Source organism: Lissotriton helveticus, chromosome 7, assembly GCF_964261635.1.
Source record: "Lissotriton helveticus chromosome 7, aLisHel1.1, whole genome shotgun sequence".
In the NCBI taxonomy this organism is placed as follows: Eukaryota; Metazoa; Chordata; class Amphibia; order Caudata; family Salamandridae; genus Lissotriton; species Lissotriton helveticus.
This window is the reverse complement of record NC_136068.1, coordinates 1,161,613,681-1,161,637,404: the sequence shown is the minus strand read 5'-3', so window position 1 is coordinate 1,161,637,404 and position 23,724 is coordinate 1,161,613,681. Positions and strand designations below refer to the sequence as shown.

The 23,724-nt window shown below is 49.6% G+C and overlaps 1 long non-coding RNA gene across 1 annotated transcript in view; it reads left to right on the top strand.

Moving 5' to 3' along the window:
- The first annotated feature begins 12,651 nt into the window (after positions 1-12,651).
- Positions 12,652-23,724, top strand: part of LOC144770069 (uncharacterized) — a 72,731-nt gene continuing 61,658 nt past the window's right edge. Inside the window, exon 1 of the long non-coding RNA XR_013598786.1 lies at positions 12,652-12,707. This is a non-coding gene — a long non-coding RNA (uncharacterized LOC144770069). The remainder of the gene's footprint in view (positions 12,708-23,724) is intronic.

Here is a 23,724-nt window from a genome sequence, read left to right as displayed (position 1 = left end):
TAACTATACAGGCCATGTGTAAGGGGCACAAAATATCTAACCTGGATCTTGGTTCTTTTGACTATGCCATATTTTTACATTTTGTTTGTTACACGTTTTACATGCAAAATATTGGGGTAATCGGCTCATGCTCAAGCTGACCCTTCGCGGGTATTCGTTAGGTGGCCTCAGGCTCGTTTTGCATTGCATCGCGCGGCGGCTCCATGAAAGAACAGGGGGTGTGGAGGTCGCCGTCCCCAAAACTCGTGCTGCCCGGGGCGGACCACCCCCCTTGCTACGCCACTGAAGCTCCAGCTCCTGCAGCGTCAGAAGGAGGGAGATGGAGGCTGGCAGAGGACAGAACATGCCTGCTCGGCCCAAATCTAGCAATCGCAGGGAGTCGCCATCGGCGAGGTTTCCCGAACTCCTGCAGCTTCCACAACACCACATCCCCAACACACTGAGGGAGGAGTACTCCCATTGGATCTGCTTGAATGGGTGAGGACAGGGAGCTTTTAGTGCTGCTGCAGCCTGGGGTCTCAGTGTGCATGCAGGGTGGACGGTGGTGAGTCTTGTGACTGTATGAGTGCAGGATGAAGGGTGTGTCTGTTTAAGTGTTGCGATTGGTGTGCCTGTGTGAGCGCAGAGTGAGTCATGTGACTGTATGAGTACACTGCATGAGGACTATGCCTTCATGAGTGAGGGGTGAGTGCTTTGAAAGCACTGGATGAAGGGTTTGCCCTTGTGAGGACAGAGTGAATGTTATGCTTGGGTGAGAGTAGGGTGAGCAAAGCATTATGCGTCTGTGAGTGCAGGTTGAGTGATATGTCTGCATAAATGCAGAGTAAGTGGTAAATCTGTTAGGCCCAGTCCACGTTTTTTTTCAAAACTATTGTAACAAACTTTCTTGACAGTTATGCTGAAATTCATCCTTTAGTACCATATTTTTCTCACATTTTCTTGTGGGGAGGGAACACCTCTTGCATCCTCTCCCCTATGCTTGCAGCTCGCTCATACTTAATATTCAACTCAAAGCTTTGTTCCACACCTCTTTTAAAATGCACCAACCGCCACTGGCATAAACCCTGTACTAAAGCGAGTTCCAGGGTGCAGATGCTGACTCTGGAGGCCTCGTGTGTCCTGGAAAGCAATTACCTTTTTCATTGCTTTATTTTATGAGTTGCATAAACACAGCTAAAGCGGAAAGCCTTGGTTAAAGGCAATGCGGGCAGTACTGCATGGTCAACAACATTTACTGCTGTGTGCCCGGGCTCGCCCTCCACCGCAACAGATGGCGCAAACATTCCAGCACTTCCTGCCTCGAGTGACTGCCGCCTCAAGAACCCATTCTGTCCCGACAGAGATCAGATATGTACGTCACGCACGACATTTGGAAAGAAGTGAATTAAAAAAAATACTCAACGTGTAACAGGTGCAAGCCTGTCCGTCGGTGGAAGCGGTTTGTCGACTGGTCTCATTTTCCGACGGCGTGAGTTGGCAAAAACGTTGATGTACATTTCGCAAGAAGTGAGCAGCCAGCTCTGCTAAATATAATCATAAGCAGTAATAACTTCTCTTTTTTTTATTAATAACACGGTGACTAATTTACTGGCTTTGCGACTATGAGATTATGCTTGAACACATTTCAGTTTGTGCGCCGGAAATGCGTCTGGTGTCAGTCTATGGAGGGAGAACTTTAGCCTTGAACTGAGGTAAACTAGACCTCCCCGCCCTGAACTCTGCTCTTGAATTACCGTTCTTGAATGAAAGCCGTTGTTAGTCCTTTATTAATTTTACTCAGTGCTTTAAATGGGAAAAAATAAGTGCAGGTACTCATTAATTGAGCTAGGGGCGTGGCTAATGGGCGGGGTTAGAGGCGGAGTTAGACATGATACAAAAACACTTCTATTGAGTATTCATGCTGCATTGTCTCGGATAGTGGTCTCAAACTTTACATTGTGCAGATTGATTAACAACTAAAACCCTGAATGAGCCAAGCCATCAACAGTACTTTTGGCACTTTCAGGCTAATAATGTGCTCCAGGACGAGGGAGACTCTGGCACTTGCATCTTTTTGCAGGACAGAACAAAATATGTGAGAAATGTATCAATCCAAACTAAATGTGTTAACTCGTTATATAAAATGAAGTGAAATACCAAATGTTCATGTTTTCTTGTTTTGTAATATTTGCAGCTTCTTAATATCATAATATTTCGAATGTTCCTACTTGGTTGCATTTGGCGCAATCCCTAAATATGCAAGGGTGCACACACACAAACAAACATTCCACGCATTTCTTTTCAAATACCTCCTGATTCTGTTCCTCTCAAAAATACACTCTCTGTTTTCACATCTCTAAGCTCGAGATCCCGCCTGCACTCACCTCTCTCCCGTTTGTAGCAAATTCTGTCCCACTCTTGTTACCTCAATTGTATCCTATCACTCTCTCTCATCACTCTTTCTATGTCTAATCTGCCCTCTCCGCGCCTCTCTATCTCTTTCCATAACCATCTGGATGCCTATCATATCTCTATTTGCGCTTTTTCTACTTTAAACTCTCTGCTCCTTCCCCCTCACTCTTCACCTTCACTCATCCCCATTTTCCCTCCTCTCCCCTCGGCAGGAGGCCCCCCACCAGAAAGCTTGCAGTGTCAGATAGTGAGCACTTCGGGGTCCAGAGTATGTGCAGAGTCCAGCAGGGTAGAGGTCAGGGGAAGAACAATACTGGCCTCCAATGGTAACGTCAGTTGACCTCCCCCACCTCACCTGGGCCCCAGGAGGCTGCTTAAGCCATCCTTACCATCTCATCCCCGCCCATCAAGGACTCAATGTCCCAGTGGGTGGGGTGAAATCGCAGGGACAAGTGAGTCATGTGAAAGACAGTCAGACTCCAGTGGGAGGCCAAGGGGTGAAAATGGCCCTTTGTGCCTGCGTTCCTCCACGGACCCAGCATCGATGCCTGGCAGCCAGGTGATGAGGACAAGGAGAGGGTCCATCTGGGTAGGAAGTGAGCAGAGATCCTCTTTCTCCTGCAGCAGGCCTCTAATAGGCCACAGCCGAATAATACATACGTCAACATCCAACATGCTGCTAAACAAACGGCACGCAGCTGGCCCTCGAGCACCAGTCCAGTGCCCAACTTATTAGTCCGGTACATATGAGAGAGGGGTCCCATTGCACAGTCTTTTTGACAAAACAAGCAAATAAAGATAAACATGTATATAGAAAAAATATATAGGCACACAGATAATCAACAAACTTTTAACACACTGTTATTTAATCACAATGTGTAAAATCAAGAGAAAAAGTACATATTACACGTATTCACATATAATTACTTTGGTGCCCCAAAGGAGTGTGAGAAAAAGGAATGTGCACGTGAAGAAATAAGTCAAAAATAGAAATGTGTTGCGTGAAAGGTTGTGGATTAATCTTCCGCTTCACAATTCTAATTGGCATTTGGTATTAGACCAAGGCCAACAGGATGCACACTATAAATGGGCGCATTATTTATTAAAATAACCCATGCTTATTGCTCATCGACATATTTAAGTATCTAAGATGGCTTCAGCTGGTGGAGGGACGGTAGACTCTACGGCTTCTTTAGAAAAATCCACCTAAGATACTACTTCAGAAACTCTACGACTCAACAGAGGACATCACAGACTGGTTTACGTGAACCATCCACGTTTTTCCCACCTACGTATGCCATGACCAACAAGATACTAGCATATGAGGAGGTGGTCTCGCAAGAGGTGGATAAGATTATAGATTCACATAAATACATCAAATTCAACACCAGCATTGCGGAAAAAGAATCACTAGACACTCTCAGAGACAACAAAAAAGTTGTTATCAAGCCGGCAGACAAGGGGGAAGCCATAGTAGTACAAGATGTGGATAAATATAAAGATGAAATTTACAGACAACTTACTGATGGGGTCAGCTATTCCAAACTTCCAGCGGATCCTTCCAACGCACTGGCGCAAGAGATCGTACAGGTCACCCAGCAAGGACGAGACCAGGGATATATTACAGATCAAGAATTCCATTTTCTAAATTCACGCCATCCCAGATTACCAACGTTGTACACCCTGCCCAAGATCCACAAAGACATGACGAACCCACCTGGCCGACCAATTATATCCGGCTGTGGTTCCATGCTGGAACCACTATGCAAAAACGTGAATCACTTCCTCAAGCCAATTGCTGAGCACACAAAAGCCTATCTCAGGGATATGATGCAAACAATCAATATAGTGGATGAGCGGCCTTTTGATCCAACTAAACAACTTTTGGTAACCTGTGACATCGTGTCACTATATACGAGCATTCCTCAGATGGCGGCTTTGGATACTATTAAAAGAGCCCTTGACCGTAGAATGGCACAGGTTCCGGTTCCTACGGATTTTATTGTTGAGTTACTGCGATTAGCCATGATGAGGAATTTTTTCATTTTTCAGAATGAGTTCTTTCTCCAAACCAAGGGAGTGGCCATGGGTGCTGCATTTGCCCTAGATATTGCCATCATCTTCATGGCCGACTATGAGGAACACTTTATATTCAACGACTCCAATCCTTTCAGCAGAAACATAGACCTATGAGTTCGTTACATAGACAACATTTTGTTGATCTGGACTAGATCATCATTGGACCTACAGTGCTTCCACACGTGGCTGAATACTAACAACCCGGATATTAAGTTCACAATACAATCACATGAGAGACACATTGATTTCCTTGATATTAAAATCTTTGAGTAAGAAGGTCGACTCCAAACCACTCTCTTCAGGAAGCCAGCTGAACGGAACTCCCTTTTACAATACAGTAGCCACCATCTGCGAGGATTGAGGGACAATTTACCTTTAGGGCAGTTCTTGCGTCTCCGCAGTAACTGCTCACGCAAAACAGATTACATGTCAGAATCAGAGGAATTTACCAATCGTCTACAAAACCGGGGATATCCTGCCAGACTCATCAAACGGGCAAGGAAGCGGGCATGGTAAAGCCCCAGAGAGGACCTGCTCCAAACCAAAGATAGAAGTGACTCTAACACTGAACGGATTATCTGTGTTACAACTTTCTCTACAAAAAGCAATGTGTGGTATCTCCCTCTTCTGTCCTCCCCCGGCGGCTCTGCGTGTGATGGAGCTGCTCGCGGTGACATCACTTAGAATGTCACCGCGACCAGCGTTCCAAGGCGAGCGCCGGGGACTTGCTGAGGCGACTGCATATCGGCAGGCTGTGGCTGAGGTCGCAGGTGTTTGTACTGAACTAATAAACACATTTTGTTAACGTACGTAACGGCTTCGACTGTCATTTAAGAGGTCACCACACTGGCGACGAGGGTAACCTCCTGCGACCTCAACACGCCGGAGAGAAGAAAAGTATAACAGCTGACTCGAGGAAAACCAGCCGGACGAAGGAAAAGGGTATCGAGTTACAATGAGGAGAACTGACCGGAGAAAGGCGCAGCCCAGGGGAGAATGGTGTTTGTCTAACACTCGAAGGAGGTGCAGAGGGAGAGAAGGTGCCACGGCGGTATACGTGTGAAGGCAACTGCAGGTCGGTGTAGACTCTCCACCTGACAATCTCCTGTGAAGTGAGGTACGCCTGCCTGTTTCCCTGCACGCTTCCCAAGACTTCTCGCCTTTGTTCTGTGTGGCGAGCTACGCAACCTTCTGCCTCTAGTGTGTGGGAAACGTTCAGTTCATGACGGAGCCTGCTAGCGTGTAACTTTAGCACCTCCTGGTCGAGTGTGAAGGCGAGAGCGAGGCGCGCTGTCCCCCCATCCGGTGCAGAAGAGCAGGCTGTCGGGGATAGGCAGCAACGCTGACGGAACTGGTTGCTGCCTGGAATAGCACGGAGGGAGATCAGTCTAGCACCTTGATGACATTTCTCGAAGTGAAAGCAGGAGGAGTGTGAACTTCACTTCGGGGGCACGCTCTGCACCGCGCGTAGGGATCCAGCGCACAATGTGGCTGGTTAGTCCCATGGATTGTCATCGGCGTGTAATCTACATACTTTGACTGGCATTTGTTTTTTAAGAAGCGTTCCCCACCTTTTACCCCTGCTGTCTTATGAAGGCTTTGCTGGTTGGAAAGCCCACAGTGCTAGGCGCGCATGTGCGTGGCAGTTCCTCGTTGTCACCACGGTAAGCGTGCGCAATCTGAGCGCGACAGAGGAGATGTGCACATGAAAGCGGTGCACTGCCTGTTGTTTGATGGAGAATTGTGTTTGCATTGGTAATGAACTGTTGGCGATTTTAACCCGTGGGAGTAGACGCATATGAAGATGTGTAATGCCACCATTTGAAACTCTCTGGGAAAGCTGTGCTGTCAGTCAATGATAAACAGTTGGATGAACACATCGAGCAAAGTTTTGACTTTTCCAAAGGGCAAGCCGAGCGCTGTGTACATCCAGCCCCAGGGTGCATGGACTGTGTAAACAGGGAAAATATTTCATTTTGGGACATCCAGCCCCAGGGTGCATGGACTGTGTAAACGGGGAAAATATTTCATTTTGGGTTTCGTACTTTCATTTCCCCACTGCTGGTCTTTTCGTATATTCATGTAACAAAAGGATCACCTGCATCTCAGTAACCTATTCTGGAGCAAGTCACATGCTCGGTATCCTTGTTAGAGGGAGTGGGAGCCGTGCAGGAGTCTGTCACCTATATTCGTACTAGCTTATTATATCTTGTCTCCTTAAGTATAAGTGTCTCCACCTGTAACCTTTTTCTTCCAGGCACACTTACCTTAGCACAGACTACAGCGCATATTCACATATACCCAAGTGTAACTGTGATTTGGTGCATTTTTCAAGGGTTAAAGCCCTCATCCAGTCTATTGTGTAGTAAGCATGCAAAGTGTGACCCCTCCACCGTTTTTCTTAACCAATCCAGGTGACCCCACCATCCTGTGGAAAAAATGGAAAAAAGTGTTCTTGAATTACGCTACTGTGTGTGGGCCCAACCTAGGATTAGAAAGGAAAGTTGCGTTGCTGGCCTATTACTTAGGCGCAGAAGGAGAAGAAGTCCTAGACCACCTCCCAGATTTAGGGGCACAGGAGGCAAGGGGTCTGAATGAGTTTGAAGTTAGTCTAAAGAAGTTAGATTTGCACTACCTCCCTAAGACTAGCACTATCATGGAGAGGTACCACTTTGGGAAGAGAGCTCAGAAGGAAGGAGAGTCTATAGAAGACTTTGTGTCTGAGTTGAGGAAATTAGCCGCCACTTGCAAATTTGGTGGAGCGAGTGAGGAGAGAATTAGGGACCAGTTTGTCCTGACTTGCAGGATGGAGCGTGTGCGTGAAGAGCTATGGCTTAAAGATGACCCGCCCTTGAGAGAGGTCCTCATCATAGCCAAGCAGGTAGAGCACATGTTGCAGTGCGTCAAGGAGATCAAGCAAGATGCAGGGGAGAAGAAGAACGATGACAAGACCAATGTCAGTGAGGTTGTGACCGAATGCGAGGCTGTGTCTGTAGTAAAAGGTCAGAAGGTAGTGAGCAGAGAACAGAAGGAAGGCAGGCCGGGAGGGTCATTCAAAGGTACCTGCTACAGGTGTGGCAAGCAAGGGCACCTAGCCAACGACAAGGAGTGTCCCGCCCTCAGATTCACATGTAACAAATGTGGTAAGAAAGGCCATTTTAAGCAATACTGTAAGAGTGGGCAGGGGGTCAGTAGACAGAGTAGGGACAGAACGAATGTGGTGTGCGATGAGATAGTAGTGCAGATACAAGAGTTGAAGGCACAAAGTCCCAGCAACCCCACGTGTGCGGAAGTTGTAGTACAGGTTGGTGAAGGTCAAGTCAGTAGCCCAAAGGACGCCATAAAAGTAGGGGAGGTTGAACTTGAAGCATTGTTTGACTCCTGTTCTAGAATAACGATTATCAATGCTAAGGAGTTCTCACGTGTGTCAAAAGGAAAGATAACCTTGAAGAGTCTAGACTTAAGGCCAGGGGGGTATGCTGGGCGTCCCATCTCCATGAAAGGATATTTTCTGAGTAAAATTGAGTACAGGAATAGGACTACTGTGTCTAAAGTGTATGTATCTACCGTTGGTGACAACATTTTGGGGTGGCAAGCTCAGAAGGAGTTGGGAGTGTATCTCAATCCAAACAGCAATCCCCAGATTTTAATACAGGAGATACGAGAATGCAAGGCTGACATCACAACAGAGTTCGAAGAGGTGTTTAGGGAAGGGCTTGGATGCTTAAAGAACTACTGTCACAAAATAAGATTGAAGGAGAACGCCAAGCCTGTCGTGGCTAAAGTTAGAAAACTCCCCATAGCCATTCAGGAGGAAGTCAAATCCGAATTGGAGTAACTGTTCAAGGCTGGAGTAATCGAGCCAGTGGAAGCGACTGAATGGTTGGCACCCATCGTGGCTGCGAAGAAGAAGGATGGGTCAGTCCGGCTCTGCATTGATTTAAGGGCACTAAATAAGGAGGTCGTGGTTGACCGATACCCCTTACCGAACATCACCCAAATGATGAGCATGCTAGAGGGTGCCAAGGTGTTTTCCACTCTCGATCTCACCTCGGCCTATTTCCAAATAAAACTGCACGAGGAGTCTCAGGAACTCACGGCTTTCGTGACACCCATGGGCGCTTACAAGTTCAAAAGGATGCCTTTTGGGCTAGTCTCGGCGGCCGCCGTGTTTCAAAGAATCATGGGCAACATCCTAAAAGGCATCCCAGGCGTAATGTGTTATCAGGATGACGTACTTGTTTTCGCAAAAAACCATGTAGAGCATGATGAGAGACTGAGAAGTGTGTTGAGGAGGTTCTTGTCCCAAGGCCTTACCGTGAAGAAGAACAAATGTGTGTTTAGCTGTGCAGAGTTGGATTTCCTGGGTCACAAGGTGACGACGGAAGGCATACGTCCCAAGGCCGAACTGCAAAACACCATCGTGAATCTGTCTCCCCCCAAGAGTAAGGACGAGATCAAATCATTCATGGGGATGTTGGAGTTCTATGGAAAATTCATAAGGAACCTGGCGGGCAGGACTTACGCCATCAGGCTACTGTTGAAAAAAGAAAATGAATTCAAATGGAGCCAGGAGTGCCAGAGGGAGTTCGAGGACGTGAGGAGAGCACTCGCTGAAGCCCCCAGTTTGAAGTCATACGTGCCCAACCGGACAACGATAGTCACCACAGACGCAAGCGCAAAAGGGCTGGGAGCTGTCCTCACCCAAAAAGGCGAGGAAGGAGAAGAAACCATAGCCTTTGCCTCAAGGTCGCTCCAAAAATCTGAGAACAACTACGCAGTTATCGAAAAGGAGGCGTTGGCGGTATCATGGGCAGTAGGAAAATTCAGAGACTTCCTGTGGGGAACTCAGTTCACCCTCCGAACTGACCACAAGCCGTTGGTAGAAGTGTTCAGCAAGAAAGGTCTGGATGCCATCTCCAGCAGGATAAGGCGTTGGGTGGTCAGCCTCCAGGAATACACGTTCAACGTCGAGTACGTCCCAGGAACGCAAAACCTTGCAGCTGACTGTCTATCCAGACTTGTCTGTGAAGAAGGAGCGAGGGAAATGCAAGAAAAGATGGATGAAGAAGAAGAGGGCCTCATGGTAGAGAATGTCTGCATCATCCAGAAGGCGTTGGGAGAAGAAACATGGAGAAAGGCGCTGGATGAGGACAAGATATTGGAGGAAATTTGCAGAAGAGTAAGAAGTGGATGGAAGCACGGTGACAAACGAGATGAAGACCTGCGGCCTTACCGGGCTATTAAGGACGAGTTAACCATAGTTGACGGATGCCTGTTCAGGGGAACGAGGCTTGTGCCACCAGCAACTGTCAGAGACAACCTGGTCGAGATAGCCCACGAAGGGCATCTGGGTATCACCAAAACCAAGCAGAGACTCAGGGAGAGTTATTGGTGGCCGAACATGGACCTGGTCACCGAAAGGAGAATCAGGGAGTGCATTCCATGCGGCAATAGCGACAAGGTCCTGAAGCAACAGACGCCACCCATGGTGTGTAGGCCGCCCCCGTCAGGGCCGTGGGATGAGTTGGCATTAGACATCGTGGGCCCAATGTCTGGTGAACTGCGGACGCCCTACATCTTGGTGCTCGTGGATTTATATTCTCGGTGGCCGGAGATAAAAGTCGTCAATGAAGTCACGACCAAGACAGTCATCGGATTTCTACAGGAGGTGTTTATCCGAGAGGGGCTCCCCAGCAACATCCTCACTGACAACGGAGTACAACTATGCTCGAAAGAGATGGAAGACTTCCTAGAAGAAAGAGGCATCAGACACAAGCGATGCACGTTATACCACCACGAAACCAATGGCATGGTCGAACGTTTTAACAAAACCCTCAAGGAGAGCATCCAGCTGGCCAAAGCCAGTGGCATAAGCTGGAAAGAAGAGGTGTGGAGGCGTTTGGAAGCATACAGGTTCACGCCGCATCAGACGACGGGCGTCACCCCGTTCGAATTGCTCCGCGCCAGGATACCCAACACTAAGCTTACCCCAGGGTGGATGGAATGGCACAAGGGGTGGTCGGACCGAACCAAAGAAAAGGATAGCCTGAGGAAGCATGAACAAGCCATGAAGGCGAGGAAAGTAGGATACGACCAGCGCAAAGCCACACGGGAGGTCGAATTCAAAGTAGGAGACAACATCAAAATCAAAGCTCCCACAGGGAGGGCAAGCTGGTCAGGGTACAGCAGTCCTACCAAAATCACAAAACTTTTCAAGAATGCAGTCAAAACTCAAGAAGGGAAAATATGGAACCTAGGGAGAGTTGTAAAATACCACCCTCCAGTAGAAGTCCCTGAAGGTGCAAGGGGGGGGGGAAGGTGATCCAAGACTGGACAGTAGTTCCACCACCATGAGGCCGTCTGGTGTCCCTCACCCAGGCCACAGGCCCAACAGGAGAGTGACCAGACCCCCCAGGCACTTTGACCAATATGTAATGATGTAACTATTGCCACTCTGCCTACTGTAAGCTTTCACCCTCACCTGGTCAGGGTTTCCTGTTTGCCATACTCCCCATACTAGTTCGTCTGGTCACCCCCATGTTTTCTTTCTGCACATTGTTATATTTAATGTTTTCAATTTTTGCAGGGGAGGGGGATGTGTGGTACCTCCCTCTTCTGTCCTCCCCCGGCGGCTCTGCGTGTGATGGAGCTGCTCGCGGTGACATCACTTAGAATGTCACCGCGACCAGCGTTCCAAGGCGAGCGCCGGGGACTTGCTGAGGCGACTGCATATCGGCAGGCTGTGGCTGAGGTCGCAGGTGTTTGTACTGAACTAATAAACACATTTTGTTAACGTACGTAACGGCTTCGACTGTCATTTAAGAGGTCACCACACAATGCTATCAAGAAAGTCGTGAATAAACACTGGTCACTCATCTCGGAGGATATCCAACAACATGCGCTTCCCCTCCATGCCTACAAACGAGCCAAGAATATAAAAGATCGAGTGGTTCATTCATTCCTTGCAATTCCAGACCAACCAACCGTACTGTTGTTATGGAATCTTCCCCCCATTTAGGGCCACCATAGATGTGGATCATGTAAAGCATGCACGATGACAATACAATCCAAAGAATTTGAGCACAACCAACGGAAGATTACTCTAAAATCACACACGAACTGCAACTCAGTCAACGTGATATATGCAATCAGATGTTCTTGCGATCATCTCTATGTGGGTCAAACTCAACAAAAAGTGAAATCCAGAATACTACAACACTGTAGCAGGATACGCTGTGAAGTACAAGGTGCACCTTTGGTCGAACACTTTAAAAGATTGGGCCATGCGCCCGACACACTGAAATGGATTGTCCTAGAGAAAGTCATGCTGGCCTCAGAGGGGGTAATATCAGCATGATTCTTAACATTAGAGAATCCAAATGGATAACTCTGTTTGATCGTAGTAGTAGCAGTGCACAATTAGCGACACTGTCCAAATAATACATCACCGCATATTGTTACACATAGGTGTTATTTTTTTGATAACTTAGCAACCATCCCACATGATCTTCCCAACTCTAAAATGGGGGTTGCCCAGTCAGGGACATGTCAACTAAATATGTTTACGTGATTGTGTCATTGTTGTCAGTATATCTCATGTGGTGACACCTTCATCATCATGTTTGATAGATGCGAGTCTGTTTACATTTGTCATTTTTCCATCACCGGTATAAAAAGATACTGGCGTCATGGGCGCTACACCCTCATGCTGGAGAGGTGCGTGTCCTCATAGTCCTTACTATTCCCTCACCAAATGCCTTTTTGATTCCATGTGAATGCCTAATACTGCCCCACCCTTATATGGGTTATTCTAGAAATAACATTTTCCCTGCTTTCTAAAGTGACCATAAACAACTTGAATAGCAATAAAGTTTGTTGAGCAACACAGGACGATACTGCCATTTGGGCACTACACCCTCATGTTTGGAGAGGTGCGAGCCCTTTGTCCATATTGCATTGTTGTATTGCCTGTTGACTAATACATTCTACAACGAACATTTATGTCACTCGGTTTTCCATTCTTTTGGGGACTATAGACCATTCTTGCATCTTTCTTTTTCTGTGAGGCACGCCGTAGTTGAGTCTTTCCACCACGCATTTTGCGTGAACCAACGTGCACGCGCCTGACGCTACGTGTACCGTTATTAGCATAGACAGCCCAGTCCCACACTCGTTTGCCGACTAAGGAGGTGGAACAGATCTCCACGTCTTGCCGGAATATTCTGATCTATCAGGTATGGTTTCTCCCCCGATCCCGCACCTCACCCGGTTTTTGAGTCGCGATCTTACTAAGACCGGACTGTTTCTAATGCCCCGCATTGTTTACATGTTTTACAGTATTAGTCTCGACTGCGGCTGCGGCGGACATCGTAATCTTTTCCGGCATCTGACTACGAATTGCTTAGGTTACCCCAAGAGAGTAGCGTATGTCTCCCACTACATTCTGATTGCTACTAAGACCTTGTTATTAGCAGCTTTTAATATTACCCCCTCCGTGTTTGTTCTCTCAATGTTCCCCATCACAGTATCGTCAGAGCTTAGCGCCATCAACTGAAATTTTGGATTGAGCTGACGCATTGCTTCTTTTTCACTGTAAGTCATTCTGTTTACATTTAGGATATATTCATTTGAGTAATTCCCCAAGGGCACTATATTAATTATGTGTGCCCCTGTTATACATTACAGATCACCACCCTCCACCACTCCTGGAGCCGGACGGCCCGGTTTAGTGATGTTTACCTGACATGGTAATTTATTTAGTGCACCTTCAATGGCCCTACTCGCCTTATTTTTGCAATTTCCCCTGTTTTCGTCCTATTTATGGTGTTTCATTGTTTTAGGTTTACTGAAGCCCCTCCCCGCTCCCCCCCCCCCCATCACCGTCCTGATGAAGACCCCGCTCTAAGGCTAGACTGTTGCCTAGGACTACTCTTGGGGTCAAAACGTCGACTTGTCTACCGTCCCTCCACCAGCTGAAGCCATCTTAGATACTTAAATATGTTGATGAGCAATAAGCATGGTTTATTTTAATAAATAATGTGCCCATTTATAGTGTGCATCCTGTTGGCCTTGGTCTAATATCAAATGCCAATTAGAATTGTGGAGCGGAAGATTAATCCACAACCTTTCACGCAACAGATTTCTATTTTTGACTTATTTCTTCATGTGCACATTCCTTTTTCTCACACTCCTTTGGGGCACCAAAGTAATTATATGTGAATACGTGTATTATGTACTTTTTCTCTTGATTTTACACATTGTGATTAAATAACAGTGTGTTAAAAGTTCGTTGATTATCTGTGTGCCTATATATTTTTTCTATATACATGTTTATCTTTATTTGCTTGTTTTGTCAAAAAGACTGTGCACTGGGACCCCTCTCTCATATGTACCGCATTGCACCCAGGTCCCTGTGACTTTAATGGGTATACCCGTCTACTGTAACCAACTTATTAGTCCGACCCTGACTACCGGCACTCTCCTTGACAGTGGAGAAGTGCCGGTACTCGGCTCGGTAAATTTAAGAAGTGCCGGTACTCAGTACCGGTCCATTTAAAGCACTGATTTTACTGATATTCTAGTTGCCACCTGCTGCTCCATCCTTGCGTTTCAGAATTCTTTTTAAAACAATAAGCTCTGGCAAAGCCAATAGGTCTCGCCTGTGAGACTAGAGCTATTGGCTTTGTCAGTGTTTAGGTATGTGGTTGTAATCACTCGGTGTGAGAATAAGGGACACACTCTGAAAATTGTTCTATTAGACTGGTGGTAGTTTTATTATGTGGCAAGCTACACCGATTAATGAGATTATTGGTCCCAAAACATTAACCTAAAGAAACAGAGGTTCTTTTACGAAAGACTACAGTCTTTAGGAAGTATTCTTCCTCCATCTTGTCCTTTCTCCCCTCGGGATATATGGTAGGGCTTGCTTCCCTTTTCTCTTCTTCTTAATTTGCAGCCGCAGAAGGGTAGAAGTAAGTTTTTACTCTCAAAAAGAGCAACAGAATAAATAATGTAGGCAAAGGGCTCAGGGACTCTTTAATTAACTCCCACAGAAACACCCTGCTGGTTGTTCTGTATGTTCCGTTATATCAAAGTGTCTGGGTGCAGTTTAATGTCCCCACCACCTCCCTACAGCGAAATAATGGAGGAGCGGCACTTGCATATAGCCACGGCCCTTCTGGGTCGTGGCGGAAGGAGTCCAGGTGTCCTCTCTCTCCTCGGGACGGTTGGACTGAAGCATGAAGCCACAAGGCTGTTTCCCGTCGTCTGCTCCAGCTGGGGGCTTGTTTCCAGTCCGTTCCTACCCTTGCTGGCCTCAGCAGGTACCTATGGCCAGGGACTGCCGGAGGACTCCCACCCGTCCGTTAACCAACATAACATTATTAACATGACGTGAGAGGGCTTTCTTTGGAAGGCGTGGGATCTTTCGACCCCCAAGCCGTATTTTTTAAAACATACAAAATAAATCAAAATTGAAATAAACAATATTTACACAATTACGCAGAAGATGTTACAATTGATATATACAGGTATTCAGATGGGTAACCTTAACATATTTCTAGTACAAGGTAATTCCTCTCCAAAAACTAACATATCAATCACATTATACCAGCTTTTTCTGCGTACCTGTAAATGTAAATGTATTGCGATTTATATAGCGCACGTATCACCCGAAGGCATCAAGGCGCTTGCCTTGGGAACCCGTCCTGGTATTCCCCTGTGAGATAACCCCAGCAGGGTATCCACAAGGTGAAAGCCAGGCATCCCGCCGCGAGGGGCCGTAGTGGAGATTAAACAAGCTATTGCCCAGAGTCGCAGAGTGTGAACCCGTGAGTTGAGTAGGCACCGGAACGAGATTTATCGAGTCCGTGGGATTTTTGAGTCCAAGACCCGCCGTGGCGGGGAATTGAACCCTGGTCCAGGACTGATCTCAGCTTCCGGGTCTGCCGCCTCTAACCCCTGAGCCACACTTCTCCACCTATTTGTGCCTACGGCAAGGTCAATAACCGCTGTCAGATCCTTATCACTAAACCACGTCCTCCTGAAAGGAGTGCACATGCGCAGGGGGTCTGTTTACCGTGGGGTTACACGCCCTCCCCGGTTACCCCCGTACGCCCTATTAACCACGCCCTCCTGCTCGAGTGTGCACGAGCAGAGGGCCCGTTTACCGTGGGGGCACACACCCTCCCCGGTTACCCCCGTACGCCCTATTAACCACGCCTTTCTGTCGAAGTGCGCATGCGCAGAGGGCCCGGTTACCGTGAGGATACTTAGGCCCCCGGTTACCCTTGTACGCTCCATTAACTCAATTAAAGGGGGCCCTTGCATCTCTGCGCCGTTTACTGGCGTCATTGTGCACGTGTGGGGTGGCCAACCAGCCTAGAGAAAGCGTGACTGTTTCCCCCGCACCCATGTACCCAACAGGCAGTACCTGCCCCTGGAGTTCTATGAGAGACCACTTGTCTCTCCCTTTGGGCGACCCCATTCGAGAATGGTGCCGCCCACTTAGGACCTTAAATTAACTGCTCACCAATCATGACCTTACCGCCACAGGCCAGCGTAGTTGACCGACTATCTGGTCCCCCTACCCTCCTTCACTGAAAGGTCATGCCCTAACCTTAAATTCTCACACCTAGCCATTATATGTTTAATCCAACTATCGGGCCCTACCAACTCCTTGCAAGATCATACCTTACGTAGGCAAGAAAAATTCTCTGCCCTGGTGTCAACCCCAGACGTGTACAAACAGACGCCGTCTTTCAAGAAGCACGACTCCCCTGATGCACCCCTGGGCTATGGTCTGCAAGTAGCGAGCCTCCCTATGTCCTCACAGACTAACTTCCCAACTTCGGGAGATCTGGAATGTCCGCGCCAGGGTGTACCCCGAATACAGACATGTCGACCCCCTTCTACCCAGGCGTCCTGGTGTACCTGTTCATTCAGCCCCTCCCCCCCCAATGTGTGCTAATTATGCTAGGGCTGACTGATCCAGGGAAATTAGACGTGCCGCCATAGGCCACAAGATGGGCTTAATTGAATGGCATTACGCTGCGCCCGACAAGACACAGCGCTCATGACCCTGACACCCACTGTCAGCGTAACTGACAAGGCTACCCGGGGAACCAAAGGCCCCCAAAAGCTCCCACTGGCGTATCGTGAAGTCTGTTAACCACCCACACCTGGCCACTACGCTCTGGGACATGTTCAGTGTATGTCTACTTCCTTACTATGGAAGGCCCCAAACGCGCTGCGTCTACAAAATGGCAACTGGGAGCTTGGTCCCCCGTAAAGGCAGAGTCCAGCTTCCCGACAAGGGGTGCTGAGGTGTTGCATAGGCCTATTACTCCTGGGTTTGGCCAGGCTGGCCAGGCACACCCCTGTGCACTGCCCCATTACTACCGCTGGCACCACCAATTGGTGACCCATGAATATACTATGACGACCACGGTGGCCCTGCGAGCACAGGCGCCGTTACTGTAGAAATACTGTTTCCTGATAAGGAACATACTGTCATATTATGTTAAGCAACATCCTGCTACATTACTACTGCCAGCCAAATCTAGGGTTAACACACCCATAAACAATCAACCCAGTGATGGCACCTCCTGAGTCCTTGATCGATCGCCCATCACACTTGACGTTGTTGCTTGCCATTCCTGTGCCTGACGTACGCGTCCCTTTGGCTGTCCACCCGTTGCAGTTGTTGCGGGTGGGCCAGATTCGCAGAATCTGGCCCTTTGCAAGTAGAATTGTCTTTCATGAATCTGGCTGCTAGTGTCTTCCGTCCGTCCCATCCTGTGGAGCCTAACTCTGTCATAGTATGTCCTGTGCATTATATTAAACTGGATAAGACGCAATCGGGATTTAATGGCCACTTCCCTGGGGTGCATCAGGGCCATCTCCCAATCTATATCTTCCATGTCTCCCACCTCACTTTCCCACTGTCTCCTAAGTTTCTCTAGGTCTCCCAACATGTTGTTCGTCAGAGTTTTGTATGTAAGCGATACTGCTTTGTCCTGAATTTGTTCCTGCAACAATCTACCCTCCAGAGGTGCGTATTCCTGTAAATCAGTCAGCTGTACCTTTTCCGCTCGCCAGGCATGTTGTAATTGAGCCTATTTGAAGAACTGCGTGTGGTGGAGTCCGAACTCTGATCTCAGAACCGCAAACGTTTTCAGGTCCCCTCTTGCCACTATGTCTCCCAAGGTGGAGATACCAATATCGTCCCACCTCTGGAACCCTCTCAATTTGTTCAATTCTGGGAGCCAGCCGCAGTGCCATATCGGCGTTTGTCGTGTGGGTTTCTTTCCCCAGCCGGTACGGTTCATCGCTTTGTTCCACAGTTGTAAGGTAATATTCGTAGTGGGAAGAAGCTGCGGTCTTCGAGCGCCCCCGTATAAATAGGATAATAGTGGCCTAGGTGAGAGTTTGTATTTCTCAAGGGCGTAGGTGGGGTGGTCCGCTGGCACATGTAGCCAGTCGTTAATCGGGACTATATGTGCCGCCCAGTAGTATGCTTCAAGGTTCGGGAGTGAAATCCCACCACTATATTGGTGGCGCTGAAGCGTAGTCAATGCCACCCCCGGGTGCTTACCCAGCCACAGGAAGGACCGAAGTTCCTCATGTATCTTCTTAAAAACGACGTCCGAAAGGGGATAGTACTCATTCTGAAGGGCATATAGGAATTTGGGCAACGTGATCATTTTGAACATAGCCGCCTGGCCTAAGAGGGTGAGTGGGAGTTGCCTCCATCGGGTTGCATCTTCCACAAAATTCAGGAGTATTCGTTCTACATTACGTTGGTAGGATTGTGTGCGATCCCTGGTGAGGTAAACTCCGAGGTAATTAAACCCCTCCACCGTCGTCAGCAGCCGTCCCGGAAGGTCCGGCCAGCTCCCCTCTCCCTTAGGATCATAGAGGACTGACTTATGCCAGTTCACCTGGTAGCCTGGATATCTACCATACCTCTCCAGCTCCCGAAAGATCTCCAGGGTCGTGGTTTCGGGCCGTGTAATGTAAAGGAGGATATCATCCGTGTAAAGCGATATTCTTTCCTCCCCGACGTCCAACTCACTCATCCCGAACCCCCTGATGGCCTCATTCTGTCTTATCTTAGCTGCCAATACCTCTATCGTAAGTGCAAAGAGGAGGGGGGACAGCGGGCAACCCTGTCGGGTTCCCCTTTGGATTGGGAAGTCTCTTGACGTAGCCCCATTCACTCTCACCCTCGCTCTGGGTTCAGTATAAAGTAAGCGGACCCATCTACAGAAATTCGGGCTGAAGCCAAACTTCTGCAGGACCCCCTCGAGGAATGGCCAATGGACCGCATCGAAAGCTTTCTCTGCGTCAAGGGAAAGAAACCAGTGTGGGTCTTCCCTGCCACTTACTTCATGTAACCAATTATGAGTACGTCGGAGATTTAATCTTGTGGCCCTACTCGGGAGGAACCCCGATTGATCCAGATGTATCAGGTCCGAAATTACCGTGCGGAGGCGCAATGCGAGAATGGTTGCCAGGAGCTTCGTCTCTATATTCAGAAGCCAAATGGGGCGATACGACGCACAATCCTCATGTGGTTTCCCTTCTTTACGAATAGGAACAATTATCGCCATACGGAGATCTGGGGGGAGTTTCCCCTCTTGGAATGCCTCTTCGAATAGACCCTTCAAATGACGGGTCAGGAGGTCCGCCGTGCGTTTAAAGAATTCAGCCGGGAACCTGTTCGGACCCGGGGTCTTACCCGTTTTAAGCCGAGCAACAGCTTCAGTGATGTCGTCCAGGGAGCTTCAGGAGGCAGGATCGGCAGGTCGATCGCATCCATGTATTGTAGCGCCTCCTCAGAGGTTCCCAAGTCCCTGGCCCGATAGAAGCTTTCATAGTGCTTCGCAAATGCCTAGGCAATGTCATTATCTGTTCTCGTCAGTGTTCCCGCAGGGTCTCTGACGTGCTCCACCCATTGCATAGCACGCTCCTTTTTACTGAGAAACGCCAGTAATTTGCCCGACTTATCCCCCACATCGTACAGTCTGTGTAGTGTGGCTAGTGCCTGGGTTTTGGCCTCCCCGTGACCAGGTCTCGATACCGTCTTTGTGTGTCCGTCAGTCTCCGGAGAGTTCCCGGCTGCTTCCGAGCCAGATATTCCATCTCCAGGTCCAGAATGTTGGTTTCCAGTGCCATTGTATCCGCTAGGAGTTTCCTCCTGTCCTCCGCTAGCCTATATGTATTCTGTCTCGCATTACCGTTTTGAGAGCCTCCCAGAACATAACTTTAGATTGGACCGTCCCTTCATTTTTAGCGACATAGACCTTCAGGTCTGCCCTTAAAGCCTTCACTACATTTACGTTTTGTAAATCCCACGCCGTCAGTCTCCAGGATCCTGGGGTCCCCCTACTTCCAAACCCAAATCTCACGAGGAGTGGGGAATGATCAGAGATCCCCCTTGCCTTATAGTCCGCCGTATCGTCTATGTCTAAGTGTTGCCTGGATAGGAAAATGTAATCCAGTCTCGAGTACACTTTAGGGGAACCAGAGAAGAAGGAGTAGGATGCTGGTCTGTGTGTAACCACCGCCATACATCCGTGAGTCCCATAGTGGCAACCATTCGCGACAGGGGGGTTCGAGTCCGGTCTCTGATCGTCGCCCCCGTCCGGTCCCGCCCTGGGTCTATCACATCATTAAAGTCCCCGCCTAGGATCTGTATGGTGTCTGCTGTGTCGAGGAGTATTTCTGTCACCCTTCTTGTGTGTGTTTGCCTGCAGTTTCGGGGGGGCATATACTGAGAGTATCGTGTACTCACAACTATTCCAGGTCCCCCTCACCCCCACGTATGTTCCCTGTGTGTCCCTCCACGTGTGAGCTATGCAGAATGGGGTCGTCTTCTTCACAATTATGGCCACTCCCCTCGATCCAGTGGTGTACCCCGCATGCGCCAGTACCCTGTACTGTCCTCAAGCTAGGAAGGCACATTTTGTCCCCTTAAGATGTGTTTCCTGAAGTAGTGTTATGTCAGGGCTCATTCTTTTGATGTAGGAATGGGAAACATCCTTTACAACGCAACTTTTACCACGCAGTGCCTTTACGACGCAACTTTTACAACGCAAACCATTACAACACATTGCGCTGGGGGGCGCTCTAGGATAGGGAATACGTTTAATTTACTATCCAACACCTTCCCTAGTGTCCACGGGGATGGATTTGGAATAGTAAATTAAGATATTCACTATCCAGCACCCCAAAGCGCTATGCGTTGTGAAGGTTTCCGTTGTAAAAACCGCGTTGTAAAGGCATGCGTGGTAAAAGCATGCGTTGTAATGTCATACATCCGTAGGAATTGACCAACCCCCTTTTAATCTTGCTGCCCAACCCATTGACATTCCATGTTAGGACACTAAGTCCCCTTTGGTCCCTGTGAGTACCTGTGGCTTCATCCGGCATCCCGGTGTGTGCATACCGTAGTATGGTTGGATTCCTGTGTGGAGGTGTCTCCTAAAGAACCTGGGCGTGTGCTCAACATGACATTCATCGTCCCCTCCCTTCCCCCATCCCTCATATGCCCCCCCCTCCCATCTACATTAACTCAACAAACTGCCCCAACGTTTCCCAACTCCCCCCACCCCACCTTCCTCCCCCATCGGTCCCACCATCTTCCTCCCTCCTAAAGTAGGACGTATTGGCTGGAAAAGGTCTTTCGCCCTCCCTGAGTTCTCCCGTCTATGCCAAGCTACCCCAAATTGGCACTGCCACAGTGACCAAATAACAAAAGGATATGGTCCATAGAGTCCACAATAGAGTTCGGTAGGTCGGTACAAGAAAGGAGAAGAACTAATACAAACAAAGAATTACTGTATAACAATAAAGACAATAGGAGGCGTGTAAGCCACTTGCGTGTCACCATGCGGCTCGGCCGATATCTCCTTCATCCATCTTGTGTCCTTCTCTTGTGTTCGAGTCCTAACCTTCCCCCTCAGCGGGGACTTTGTCAGCCACGGATTCACTCTCCATCTCCTGTATGGCTGCGATCAACGGGTGAAGTGACCGGTCTTCGCCATCCTCCTCCCAGTTGCGTCATCTTCCGTGTCCTTTTCCCCCTCGGTGCAGTTTCCGTCTGCCAAGGCCCGGTATCGAGATCCTGCCTGGGTGTCCCGATGTGGAGTTCCGGGGTCTTGTTGCGTCCTTAGGGACCCCTTCAACGAGGGGTACGGTGTCAGCTGTGTCTTCCTTACAGCTCGCTGCCGTCGCCTCCGCTGTGGCTGCACCACCTCCCAAGGGTTACCAGTTAGAGGTCCCTCCATTGTCACGCTACGAACAGCCTCCTCTCGACTCCGGAAAGGTGGGCGCTCCTCCAACCACTGCCATGCGTCGTCCGTGTGCGTAAAGAAGTACGTTTTGTCCTTATTAATTACTTTCAATTTGGCTGGGAAAAGTAACATATATTGGATCTTTAAGTCCCGGAGTTTGGCCTTGACCGCGTCGAATGACCGTCTCATTTTCTGTACCTCCTGGCTATAATCCGGGAAGATCATTATTGACGAGTTCTCGACCCTTATGTCTCCCACCTTCCTGGCTTCGCGAAGGATGAGATCTCTGTCGGCAAAGTTGAGGAACCTCGCGATGATCGGTCTCGGTCTTCCGCCCACCAGGGGCTTAGCCAGAAGTGCCCTATGCGCCCTCTTGATGATAAAGCAATTTGAGAATTTCACCTGGGGGAACGTCTCAAGGAGCCAGGCGCACAGGAAGTCCGGCACATTGGGTCCCTCAATCCCTTCTCTAAATCCTACGAAGCGGAGGTTATTACGTCTCGCTCTGTTTTCTGCGTCATCCACCTTCCATTGCAATTGCTTGTGGGAGTCCTTCAATTCCTTAACGTCTTTCCGCAGAGTCTGTATGACATCCTCCGCCTCGCCCAGCCGTGTCTCCGCAGTGGTGACCCTCTCCGTGAGATTGCGGTCCTGCCGCAGTAAGTTGACCTCCACCCCCACCTCTCCTATCTTCACCTCCACGGCCGCTCTGGATGCCTGGATGTCTGCCCTCGAGGCCTGTATCGCAGCCATTAGGAGGGCCGTGTCCGAGGTCGCCCCCGCTCCCTCCGCACCTCCGGTATGTGACGCCACCGCGAACTTGTCTATGGGGCCCTGTTTCGGGGTTTTAGGAGCCGGATCCTTCTTGCCCATGGCGCCCTGGATCTTCCGCTGAGAAGGGGGGGGCAGGGCAGCGTCCGCAGCCCCCCGAGCGGTCGTACGCCCACTACGGCTCTCCACCTTGGAGTCTCAGCGCTGGCTGCACTGGTGTCTCCCCGTCTGACGCCTATCGGGGACAAGTGTGGTCCTCAATCGCCGGGATAATAGACTCCCATTGACGCCCCCAGGGAGGCAAAGCTTGGCGTCACCGCCAGGGTGCTGGGCCTGCCAGGCCGTGTCGCAGTTCAGGATCGCAATGCCGCGGGGCGGAGCCGTATCCCCTCACTCCCAAAATTGCCTCAGGCAAGCCCGTCAGCACAGGCGGCAGCGCGATTCGCGGCCATCCGCAGCCAGGCCCAACGTCTCTCACTCAGTAATGCAGGATGTCTAAGCTGGCCCCTTTCGCCGCTACCACTCCAGGTCTAGCCGGGTCAATCGCTGTTGGGGTCACAGGGAGCGTGCGGTGACCAATGGCGTCCCCCCTGTTCTCTCGGTCCTCCACTCTCTGACTCGCGACGGGCCTGTGGTCACCCGGCCCAGCCGCCACTCAAATAGGCAGCTTACCTCAGCAACACCCAGTTCCCTCTCACCTGCGGACCGTAGCAGGGGCCGGCAAGCTACCGGCACTGGCCATCAATTGGCGCCAGGGGTCACCATCCGCCTCACAGCGCTCCAGCTCCGCGCCGAGGAAAGAGGTGGGGGGGGGAACAGCCTCCGATCCCCGGATCTGCCGTTCACTCGGCGCCGCCACCTGACCAGGGCCACCCGCCACCCCCACAGGCTCACTCAGGTCGCAGATGGAGCCGGGGACGGCGGGGGGTGGTCTTCCGACAGTTCTGGACTGCCCGCAGTGTTCCTCGTCGGAGCTCCGCTCACTGTCCTATGGGCGCCGCCATCTTGCCTCGCCCCTGGGCTCCGGGGTCTGCGAAAGTTTCGGCCGTATCCCCTGCGTGTCGCCGCCTCCGGAGGGAGTCAAAAGCGGCCGCCGGGGTCCAGCCGGTATCGGGTGCCGTTTTGAGGAGTTAGAAGGCACAGGGTATCGGAAAAGGACGTCGGATCATGTCGGCCTGCCGGA